At 44.1% G+C, this 12558-nt stretch overlaps 1 protein-coding gene across 2 annotated transcripts in view; it reads right to left on the reverse strand.

The window, feature by feature from the left end:
* LOC140727495 (neural cell adhesion molecule 2-like) overlaps positions 1–12558 on the reverse strand; it is a 1581686-nt gene that overhangs the window by 122343 nt on the left and 1446785 nt on the right. The window lies entirely within an intron of this gene.

Consider the following 12558-nt stretch of genomic DNA (forward strand, 5'->3'; position numbering starts at 1 on the left):
AGTAGAGGAGGCCATGGACTGACATATTGAAATGGGAATGGGAAGTAGAATTGAAATGGGTGGCTACTGGGAGAGTCTGCTTTTTTTGGCGGACTGTAGGTGTTTGGTGAACCAGTCTCCCAATCTACTTCGGGTCTCAGCGGCATAGAGGAGGCCACACAGGGAGAACCAGATACAGTAGATGACCCCAACAGACTCAAAGGTGAAATGCCACCTCACCTGGAAGGACAGTTTGGGGCCCTGAATGGTAGGAAGGGAGGAGGTGCAGGGGCAGGTGTGGCACTTGTTTGACTTTCAAGGATAAGTACCAGGAGGGAGATCAGTGGGGAGGGACGAATGGACAAGGGAGTCACGTAGGGAGCGATCCCTGTAGAAAGTGGAAAGTTGGCTGGTGGGGGGGAGAGATGTGCTTGGTGCAGAGATCCTGTTGGTGATGGTGGAAATTATGGAGAATTATGTGCTGGAAGTAGAGGCTCGTGGGATGGCAGGTGAGGACAAGAGGAAACCTATCTCTGGGTGAATGCAGTGTGGACAGACGTGCTCGAAATGGAAGAAATGCTTGTGAGGGTAGCGTTGTTTGTGGAGGAAGGGAAGTCCATTTCTTTGAAGACGGAGAACATCTCAGTAACACGTTGGAGGAAGGGAAGCCCGTTCCTTTGAAGTGATATCGCCCTGAGACGTGACTGATTGTGAAACTTGAACCACTTGTTACACTGCGGCCTTGCATCTCCGCCAGATTGAAGACACACCGAACATCTCTGCTAATGGCCTCACCGTTTGACTGCGGCTTGCTGATCTGATTCAGTCTGCTCTGCCCTGATCAGTCAGCCCGGTATTTTGTACAGTCACTCTTATGAGCCGGAGACTCTTTATTTTGCAACTCCCTTCTGCCCTAGTTGCGAGCTGGTTGTAACAGTTGTTCAACTAGTTCAGGGAGCCTCCAGTGAATCATTCCCAGATTTTTGCGCTTGTTGGATAACGTCAGCAGTGATTCTCAGAGGCACGTTAACGATGGCTGCTTGTTTCCTCACTATTGGCTTCTATCTGCCCACCAGGCCGTCACATCTCCCTGCTCCGTCACCTTGTCAATCTCCCGCATTCCCTCCCTGGCACTCTTCACTCTGAGGATCTCTCAGTCCCTCAGATTTACTTTGTCACCTGTTACACGCCGTCACATCCCAGCAGCTTCGATCAGGCAGTGCCGGGTTTAACAACAGGAAGTCAAAACCACCCAATCCACCCCCGGCACCAGCCTACCTGCCATCAAAGTGTATACAGTAAGGTGCTGGAAAAAGACCAACAATATCACGAAAGATCCCATCCACCCTGTTCACGAACTGTTTGTCCCACTCCCATCAGGGAGGAGGCTACTTAGCATCCACACCAGGACCACCAGACTCAAAAACAGTTAATTCCTCCAAAAAGTAAGGCTGATCATCACCTCCACTTTTTGAATTCCTGTCAGTCACCTTATGTACAGACACTCCTGTTTCTAGTGTCACTTTATGGACATATGATCTGTGTATTTAAGTTATCTTATGTATTTATATTTATTGTGTTTCTTATTATTTTGTTCTTTATCTTATTGTATTTTGTGCTGCATTGGATCTGGAGTAAAAAATAATTCATCCGCCTTTGCACTTTTGTACCGGAGATGACATTGGACAATCTTGAATCATGAATTCTTTAGATGTCCACGGGTGTGAGTTGGGTGAACACATTGCCAGGAGGCAGGCTGGGGTCATCAGTCAGGAGACGGTGTGGAGGCCAAGTCATTGGGTATATTCAAGGCAGACATTGATAGATCCTAGATTGGTCAGGGTGTGAAGGGAAAACAGGAGATTGGGGCTGAGAGGAAAATGGATCAGGCATGATGAAATGGTGGAATGGACTCAATGGGCAAATGGTCTATTGCTGCTCCTATATCACATTATAGTCTTATAAACAGATTATGGTGCAGACATCTGAGGTTTGGGTGCCTTATTTGGGTTCAGAGAGGTTGGTCAAGGCTGTAGTCCTGCAGAGTAGCAAATCCCTGAACTGTGGCAAAACATAGAGTTGTATACAGCAGGGAAGCTTATCAACTCATCTACACCAACCAGGATTCGCACGTGAGCTAGCTCTAATTGCCAGCATTTGGACTAAGTCTCTTTAACTCTTTCCTTTGCATGTACCTGTCTAAAAGTCTTTTAAGCATTGCTGCTGTCTCTATCACTTCCTCTGGCATCTCACTTATATACTTCTATCTATCTATCTATCTATCTACTCATCTATTTATTTATTGAGATACAGCATGGAATAGACCCTTTCGGTCTTTTGAACCAGCTTGCTCAGCAAATCCCACCCAATTTAATCCTAGCCTAATCACAGGACAATTTACAATGACCTATTAACCTATCAAGCAGTACTTCTTTTGACTATGTGAGGAAACCGGAGCACCCAGAGGAAACCCACGGGGATCATCAAACTATAAGCTTGTGCATACAAAGTCGCTAAGAGTAGTGGAAACTGGAAGATTGGGATAACTTTAAAAAGCAACAAAGAACCACTAAGTAAGCAATAAAGAAAGGAAAGTGGATTATGAAAATAAACTGGCACAAAATATAAAAACAGATAGTAAAAGTTTTTATAATTATATAAAGCGGAAAAGGGTGGCTAAAGTGAATATAGGTGCCTTGGAGGATCAGAAGGGGGAATTGATATTGGGTAACGAGGAAATGGCTGAAGCTTTGAATGACTTTTTTGTATCGGTCTTCACAGTGGAGGACACATCTAACATGCCAAAGAGAAATGTTACGAATACGATGGGAGGTGAAGACCTCGATAAAAAGCTATCACTAAAGAAATAGTGCTGAGCAAACTGGTGGGCCTGAAGACAGATAAGCCCCCTGGTCCTGATGGAATGCATCCCAGGGTACTGAAAGAAATGGCAGAAGTTAGAGTAGTGGCTTTGGTAACGATTTACCGAAATTCTCAGGACTCTGGTTAGGTCCCTGCAGATTGGAAGACAGTGAATGTCATGCCACTGTTCAAAAAAAGATTTAGGCATGGGCAGATAACTATAGGCCAGTTAGTTTAACGTCAATAGTTGTGAAAATGCTTGAAGCTATCATTAAAGAAGAAATAGTGAGGCCTCTGGAAAGAAATGGATCCATCAGGCAGACACAGCATGGATTCAGCAAAGGCAGGTCCTGTTTGACAAACTTACTGGAGTTCTTTGGCAATTAATGATGAGTGGTGTGCCACAGGGGTTGGTGCTGGGCCTGCGATTGTTCACAATATGCATTAATGATCTGGAAGAGGGGGCTGAGTGCAGTGTATCTAAGTTCTGCTAATGATACTAAATTGAGTGGAAAAGCAAATTGTGCAGAAGATACAGAGAGCCTGCAGAGAGATATAGGTAGGTTAAGTGAGTGGGCAAGGGCCCGGCAGATGGAATACAATGTTGGTAAATGCGAGGTCATCCACTTTGGAAGGAAAAATGAAAGAGCAGTTTATTATTTAAATGGTAAAAAATTACAGCATGCTGCCATGCAGAAGGATCTGGGAGTGCTGGTGCATGAATCACAAAGGGTTGGTTTGCAGGTGCAGCAGGCTATCAAGAATGCAAATGGGATGTTGGCCTTCATTGCTAGAGGGATTGAATTTAAGAGCAGGGAAGTTATGCTGCAATTGTACAGCGTACTGGTGAGGTCGCACCTGGAGTACTGTGCGCAGTTCTGGTTTCCTTACTTGAAGAAGGATATACTAGCTTTGGAGGTGGTGTAGAGGAAATTCACCAGGTTGATTCCAGAGATGAGGGGGTTAGACTATGAGGAGAGATTGAGTGGCCTGGGACTGTACTCGCTGGAATTCAGAAGAATGAGAGGAAATCTTATAGAAACATATAAAATTATGAAAGGGATAGATAAGATAAAGGCAGGAAAGTTGTTTCCACTGGTAGGTGAGACTAGAACTAGGGAACATAGCCTCAAGATTTGGGGGAGTAGATTTAGGATGGAGATGAGGTGAAACTGCTTTTCCCAGAGGGTGGTGAATCTGTGGAATTCTCTGCCCAATGAAGCAGTGGAGGCTACCTCAGTAAATATATTTAAGAGAAGGTTGGTTTATATTTTTCACAGAAGGGGAATTAAGGGTTATGGGGAAAAAGCAGGTGGGTGGAGATGAGGCCATGGCCAGATCAGCCATGATCTTATTGAATGTTGGAGCAGGCTCAACAGGCCAGATGGCCTACACCTGCTCCTACTTCTTATGTTCTTGTGTCATGGGGAGAAAGTACAATCTCTTTACAGGGAGCAGCAGGAATTGAACCCGGGTCACATGGTACTGTAAGGCAGAGTGCTAACTACTGCACTACTGTCCCACCACCCTCTATGTGGAAAAAGTTGCCCCTCACATTTTCTTTAAATCTTTTCCCTCTGGTTTTAAACCTGTGCCCTGTATTTTCAGACTCCCTTACCCTGGGATAAAATACTGACTATTCACTTTATTGAAACCCCTCATGATTTTATAAAATTCTTTAAGGTATTTCCTTAGCCTCCTATGCTCCAGAGGGGATAAAATCCAGGTTTTGAGAGAGGCAGCCCAAACAGAGGCCCTTCGGCCCTTTTTCACAGATGCTACACAAATCTGATTTATATTTTGAGGCAAATATTCCTTTTACAGGAGCAGGGATTATTGTACAAAGGCCTGCAAAGCCATTCCAGGTGCTGGCAAACATTTGGGAGTGGAAGCAAAGGTTAATAGCCGCCTAATGTTGAAATCCCATAATTTACAATTTCCATTGTAGAATATCCAGGAAATTCTGAACCACTGCAGGAGGGAACAAACTCACTAAAAAAAAAATCAAGAATAAATTAACATATTGTAGCCTGACGTTAAAGAGTCTCTTTGAAAGCTAACATTGAAGGAGTGGTGCACTGCACTAAAGAAAGGAGAAGTCACTGAGGTACAATACTATGCAAAATACTTAGGCACAGTTTTCCAGCTAGGGTGCTGAAGACTTGGTTAAACTAGGAAGATGGTTGGGAATAAGAGTACTTAGCTCTGTAATAGCTCAGTGGTATTAAGTGTTATTTAGTAACTGGAAAGACATAGTATACAGTACTGTGCAAATGTCAGGTACCTTAGCTATATATATATGTGCCTATGACTTTTACACAGTACTGTGTCTGCTATAGATACACAGACACCTTAGGGGATTCAGATAGATGAATTTAATCTAAGTAGGCTGTAATTGCTGCACAGATAATGTGAGCTTTGATGCTAAGGAGAAAACACTGATAATTAGCAAATATGCAGGCCATTCAACCCATCCAGCACATGCCAGCTCTGTAGTGGAGCCACTTAATCTGCCACACTCCTTGCCCTTACTTGACAACCATGGCAGCTTCTCTTTGCCAGACACTTATTGCCCTTGAAGCTTACAACTGAATCAGTGATAGATCTGGGATATCATGTTGCAGTTGTACAAAACACGTGTAAGACTGCTCTCAGAGTGTTCGGTAGGGTTTCTGGTGAATAAACTGCAGGAGAGAGGTGTCAGAGTCGGAGTGCGCCACTGGAGGCAGTGTGGCGCGGTGACCAATCTGGAGTTGGTGCTGCCCCCTGGTGTTCACTTGACAGAAGACAAGCTGTATTGTGTTCAACTGCAGACTGCTGAAACATTCATGGACTCAGGATCCTGGACTATGTATTTTTTGTGTGACTGTAATTTACTGATATTTTATATGTGCTTGCAATCTTACAGTTTACAGGAATGTGGTATATGTGCCTTGTGCTGTGTGTGACCGTTGGCATTGTGTTTTGTGCCTTGACCCCGGAGTAACGCTGTTTCGTTTGGCTGTATTCATGATCATTCATGTATGGTTGAATGACAATTACACTTGAGTTTGAACTTGATCAGCTATCATATACCTCTGAATACCCTGCCACCCCTCTGTTCCACCACTCCGCAACTCACAGACACCCTCTCATCCAGCACTGGTCACTTTTCATCTATTACTGCTGGTGTTTCACATATCAATAGAACTCCTTATTTTTTATTATAATAGCGCCAGTAAGGTCTTATGTTAACTTGCGCCTTGCACTTTATGTCAACCTGTCAGTCTTCAGGCCATGCCACTCAGGGACTTGTACTAATATTATTTTGTGAATGGATGTGCTGGATTGTAACTACACAGTATGTGCTCTGTGTGACCATACCTAATGTGTTTTTCACCTTGGCCCCACAGGGACAATGTTTTATTTAGCTGTATAGATGTGTATAGTTTAATGACAATAAACTTGAACTTGATGAAGGTCCAGATGAAGGGTCTTGGTCTGAAATGCCAACTGTTTATTCCCCTCCATAGGTGCTGCCAGACCTGCTGAGCTCCTCCAGCATTTTGTATGTGTTGTTCAAAATTTCTAGCACCTGCAGAATTTCTTGTGTCTCAGAATACGGATGCTGGAATGAGGAAACAGAAACAGAAAGTCTCAAAATACTTGTCAGGTCAGGCAGCATCTGTGGAAAGAGAAGAACAGTTGATGTTTCAGTTTGGAGAGCTGAATTAATTTTAGTGTTGAAGTTGCTGCCACTTCTCTTTTAGGAACTCCAGTTCTGGCAAAGAGCTTAACTCTGTTTCTCTGTCAACATATGCTGCCTGACCTGGTAAGTTTTAAAATTCAAGTTCAAGTTTATTGTCAGACTGTACATATACAACCAAACAAAACAATGTTCCTCTGGACCATGGTATATGCACAAAACATATATCACACACAGCACATAAAACAAAATATTATCACAAATAAGTTAATAAAGTCCAATTTAAAGTGAATGTAGCGTGCTGCACAGATAAACAGTAAGCAGTAAATAGTACAGTAAACAGTTCACTAACCCAGTAACCACTAACCACTAACCCTAACCCAGTGACAAAACCTTAGGGAATTCATTAGTCTCCCAGCCTGAGGGAAGAAGCTGTTCCCCAGACTGACAATCCTAGTCCTGATGCTCCTGTACCTCCTTTCTGATGGCAGTGGGTCAAAGAGATTGTGGGATGGGTGGTAGGGATCCTCAAAAATATTTCAGGACATTCACATGCAACACTCCCGGTAAATATCACAAAGAGGGGAGAAGGAGATTGTTATTTGTGAGAACTGTGCCTATTCTTTAACATCCTGATGAAAAATAAGTATACATGGGCAGTAATCAGATGGCTTTTCAACAGGACAAGTTGTCCATGAGTGAGATGGACCAATAACCATTAAAGGATTCCTTCTAAACATCAATCCACACGAGACAGTTCCAATACCCCAGAAAGCAAGAAGAAGATCAGAACAGCTATATATGTATATATATGAAAGACTTTTGCACAACACTGCACGTCATTTTCAGACTCTTTGTGTGAGTCCATTTGAAAGGTCTGAACCCAAAACATTGACTGTTCCTTTCCCTCCGCAGATGCTGCCTGCCTTGCTGGGTTCTTCCAGCATCTTGTTTCTTGCTCCAGCTTCCAGCATCTGCAGTTCCTTGTGTCACCATTAAACATTCCTCCTCTCACCTTAAACCAATGCCCTCTTGTAGTTAACATTTCTAAATATTTAAATCCAGATGGGTTTCAACAACAATCCACTAGCTTTAGAAAACTGAAGACACACACTCACAATTTTAGGAACAACTTCTTTCCTCTGCCATCAGATTTCTGAACAGTCCATGAACTCATAAACACTACCTTACTATTTTGGTCTCTTTTTGCACTACTTATTTATTTTTAAATATTTCTTATGGTAACTTATAGTAATTTTTTAATGTATTGCAATGCATTTCTATCACAAAACAACAAATTTCATGACATTTGTCAGTGATAATAAACTAAATTCTGGTTCTGATTCATGCTTCATGGTTGACAACACTATTTAAATTTAAGGTTTGTTCAATTAATTAAATTTAAACTTCCTAACTACCAAGGGTGGGATTTGAACCCAGGTTCCTGTAACATTGGTCCAAAAATTCTGGCGCCAGTCCAGCAATATAACTATTGTTCTACTGAGCCAAATTATCAGTCTGCTACAGTTTGTACCAATCCCCAGGTTGCTGGTCTGTGACTTTAATGAAGCTAATGCTAATGAACGTTAAAGAGAGGAGATTAGCCAATCTACTCTTGGAGATGGCTACCTTATTCTATATTCATGCCTTATCTTCCATGTAAAGAGATCTATTTAAATCCAGACAGTAGTGGAACCTCTCTCTGTGTTTCTCAGGAGTTTGTACGTTCTCCCTGTGACAGCTAGGGTTTCCTCTGGGTGCTCTGGTTTCCTCCTACACTCCATGGACAAACGGATAGGGTTATAAAGTTGTAGGGATGCTACGTTGGCACCAGAAATGTTGTGACACTTGGCGGGCTGTCCCCAGCACAATCCGTACGTCTAACCTGTAGGTTATTGGAAGGTGGCGGAGTGCCTAGAGGAAACCTACATGGTAAAGAGGAGAATGTACAAACTCCTTGCAGAGAGTGGTGAAAACTGAACCCTGATCTTTTGATCAGTGGCACTGTACTAGGTGCTTTACTACGCTACTGTTACACTCACCTATCAGTAGTCCCCCTCCTGTGTTGGTCTGTTGTGTTCCTATACCCCAATATAATCAAGTCTATCAGGGTCATGAAGGGATTGCCGAGAGTCAGGGAAGTGCGGATATACAAGTGAGGATCTGCATGTAGTGTATGGTGTGTAGTTCTCCTCACTGCACTATAGGAAGGACGTACATAGATAGGAAAGATATAACTAATCCAGAGAAGGATGCAGAAATAGGTTCACCAGAACGTTGGTTCCATCAGACTCTACGACATGGCAGTAGGTGTCAATCTCATCTGTTCATTGAAAGCAGCTCCCCCTGTGCTAGCTGGGGACTGGCCCATTTCAGGAGCATTGCAGCCCTTTCATTGGCTGAGTTTGGCACCATGGAACCTGCCAATGGTGTCACGGCACTGGTAGAGTATAAGTCTAGCTCGCTGAAGGCACCTGGTTTCTTTAGTTTTGGGAATCTCTGATGGACTGGGTTGTGACCAGTGCAATGGGAACAGTGGAAGTGTGCGGTAGTGAGAGGGGGCCTGAGCGCACACTTTAGATAAGTATTTGAAGAGTTTGCTGAATGTTTAGTGTTGTCTTGTCCTGTAAATAAATAGTTAACTTAGCAACCACTAGTGAGTGTCTTCTGTTCCCACTCATCAACAGATAAACACAACAGCTACTAGACTCTGTCCCACCCTCCTCCTCATACACTGAATTGGCTATCTTCCTTCTCCACTCTCAATCCTGATCCAAAACGTCGACTATTTCTTTTTGCTCATCGAGCCATTGAGCCCTCCGACAGATTATTTGCTGTTTCAGATCTCAGTTTGCACAATTCTCTAGCGTTTTTGTGTAGATTGAATTGAACTGACCTTATTTCTCACATCCTTCATCTTCACGAGGAGTAAAAGTCTTTACGTTACGTGCCCGTCTAAATGTGTAATGTGCAATCTAGTAATTTATAATAATTTATAATAAATAGAACAGTCAATGTAACACAGAAATACACTCAAATTAGCGTGAGTTAGTCACTCTGATGGCCTGGTGGAAGAGGCTGTCCCGAAGCCTGTTGGTCCTGGCTTTTATGCTGCGGTACCGCTTCCCGGATGGTAGCAGCTGGAATAGATTGTGCTTGGGGTGACTCAGGTCCCCAGTGATCCTTTGGACCCTTTTTACTCCTGTCTTTGTAAATGTCCTGGATCATGGGAAGTTCACACCCATAGATGCGCTGGGCTGTCTGCACCACTCTCTGCAGAGTCCTGTGATTGAGGGAAGTACAGTTCCCATACCAGGAAGTGATGCAACCAGTCAGGATGATCTCAGTTGTGCCACTGTAGAAAGTTCTTAGGATTTGGTGGCCCATACCAAACTTCCTCAACCGTCTGAGGTGAAAGAGGCGATGTTGTGCTTTTTTCACCACACAGCTGGTGTGTACAGACCACATGAGATCCTCGGTGATGTGGATGCTGAGGAACATAGAGCTGTTTACCCTCTCAACCCCAGATCCATTGATGTCAATAGGGGTTAGCCTGTCTCCATTCCTCCTGTAATCCAAAACCAGTTCCTTTGTTTTTGCGACATTCAGGGAGAGATTGTTTTCTTGACACCACTGTGTCAGAGAGATGACTTCTTCCCTGTAGGCCATCTCTTTATTGTTTGAGATTAGGCCAATCAGCAAATTTAATTAGCAGATAAGAGCTGTGGGTGGTGACGCAGTCGTATGTATACAGGGAGTAAAGGAGGGGACTTAGTACACAGCCCTGAGGGGCTCCTGTGTTGAGAGTCAGAGGGGCAGAGATGAGGGAGCTCACTCTTACCACCTGCCGCCAATCTGACAGGAAGTCCAGGATCCAGCTGCACAAGGCAGGATCTCGCAAAATCTCCGAGGTCTCTGAGCTTCCTGTCGAGCCTGGAGGGAACTATGGTGTTGAATGCTGAACTGTAGTCCAAGAACAGCATTCTCACATAAGCATCCTTCTTCTCCAAATGTGTAACCACAGATGTTACTGGGACCATAATGAGGGCCAGACTCATAACTTTATTCCGCTAGTGCCATTGACTTGCACCCAGTCCATAACCCTCCAGACCTCTCTCATCCATGGACAATCTTCTGGACATTGTCTTTACAAGACGGGTGCCCCCAGCCATTATCGTTACTCTTCAGAGATTGTCTGCCTGGCATCAGTGGTCACATAACCAGGACAGGCTCATATGACCATCCACAACATGCTCCTTACTGTGGGGGGATAAGCTGATGCCCAAGCGTGACCTGCAGACTAGCAGAGGGAAGGAGCACCTTACACCTCCTTTGGTAAAGGCATATCTTCACCCCCCCCCACTTGGAGAGACTGGATAGGCATGTTTTTCTCCTCCGGAGTGAAGGAGGCTAAGGGGTGAGGTTTATAAAATCAAGAGAAGTTCAGAGAACTTGGAAGCTCACACTTTGTTTCCTAGGTTAGTTGTGTCTAAAACCAGAGAAAACAGGTTTAAGGTAAGAGGGGAAAATTGTAAAGGGGATCTGAGGGGCAGGTGCTGGGATGTGGGTACAGTAACATCACTTCAAGTATACTTGGATAGAAACATGGATAGGAAATATCCATTGGCATGAGTATATGCCAAACATAAGCAAATGGAACTAGCTTGGGTTAACATCTTGGTTGGCATGAATAATTTGGGTTGAGTGGCCCACTTCCATGCCTGACATCTCCATGAATCACAAAAAAGCACAGCATCCTGGTGGCTATCCATCCCAACGTGATTTCCTATTCACATCCAGACATGTCTGTCCATGGTCTCAGCTGCTGTGCTGTGATGAGGCCATGAGGCGGAGAATCCCTCAAATTCCACCAACATCGATTTCTCCAACCTGGTAATTTCTTCACCCCTTCCTTCCTTCTTCTCTTTTCCCATTCCCCATTCTGGTTATCCTCTCTCCCTTTCTCTTGTTCTCACCTATCTATCATCTCCATTTAGCTTCCCTTCTTTCCTCTCCTATTAGATTCCTTCTTCTGCCACTTACCTCTTCCACCTGTCCACTCCTAGTTTCTTAATTCACACCCCCACTTCCCCATCCACTCACTATTCCCCTCACCCGTTTCACCTCTCAACCTCTCAACTACCAACTTGTACTCCTTCCCCTGTTGCCCCACCTTCTTATTCTGGCTTCTTCCCCCTTCCTTTCCAGCCCTGATGAAGGGCCTCTGCTGAAATGTCGACTGTTTATTCCACTCCATTGATACGGCCTGACTTGCTAAGTTCCTCTAAGATTTTGTCTATGTTATGAATCTGCTGTTTGTTTTCAGCATCCCCTCCGAGGCTCTGACTGAAATTTGGACCCTTAATCCCTCAGTTAAACAGTGCAGAATATGCTCTTCCTTTTTCACAGTCTGAGTGAGTGCATTCACTGGCAATCACTGTGCCTCACAGAGAGCAGGACCTAATTCTTCTTTCAAGTGAATGACCTTGAGAGGCTAAACTGAGCCCGTTGCCATGGCGATGCTCAGGACCTCTCTCTGCATGAGCTTCATCTGTGGCTTGGAGGAATTTTAGCAGCACTGATGGGTTTTCAGCACAGTAACAATGAGGACCACAGGGAAGCTGAGAGCATGGGCTCTGTGCAATGATTATAAGCAGAGTGGTCATAACAGAAAGGGCCACGTGAGTGCATACTCAATCGTGGTAATGTTCAGCTTGTGACTGACTGCATAATTCATATACAACAAGGCAGACTTGGATTGTTAAAAGAGCCTTCGGTAACAGCAGGGTGTCCCAAACCTCCTCAAAGACAACGGAGTGGTCTTTGAAATGCAGCAGCTGTTGCAACACAGAACTACAGCACGTAATCATGTACCCAATAAAATCGCAACAAAAACAATGCAATTAAAAGATTTGCATCGATGATCAACACAGTCCGAGGATGGTAAGAATAGCCATGCCTCAGGCACCGACATAGCATGCTGACAATTTACTAACCTGTACATCTTCGGAATATGGAAAGATACCAGAGCA

This window comes from Hemitrygon akajei, chromosome 5 (assembly GCF_048418815.1).
Source record: "Hemitrygon akajei chromosome 5, sHemAka1.3, whole genome shotgun sequence".
Classification (NCBI taxonomy): domain Eukaryota; kingdom Metazoa; phylum Chordata; class Chondrichthyes; order Myliobatiformes; family Dasyatidae; genus Hemitrygon; species Hemitrygon akajei.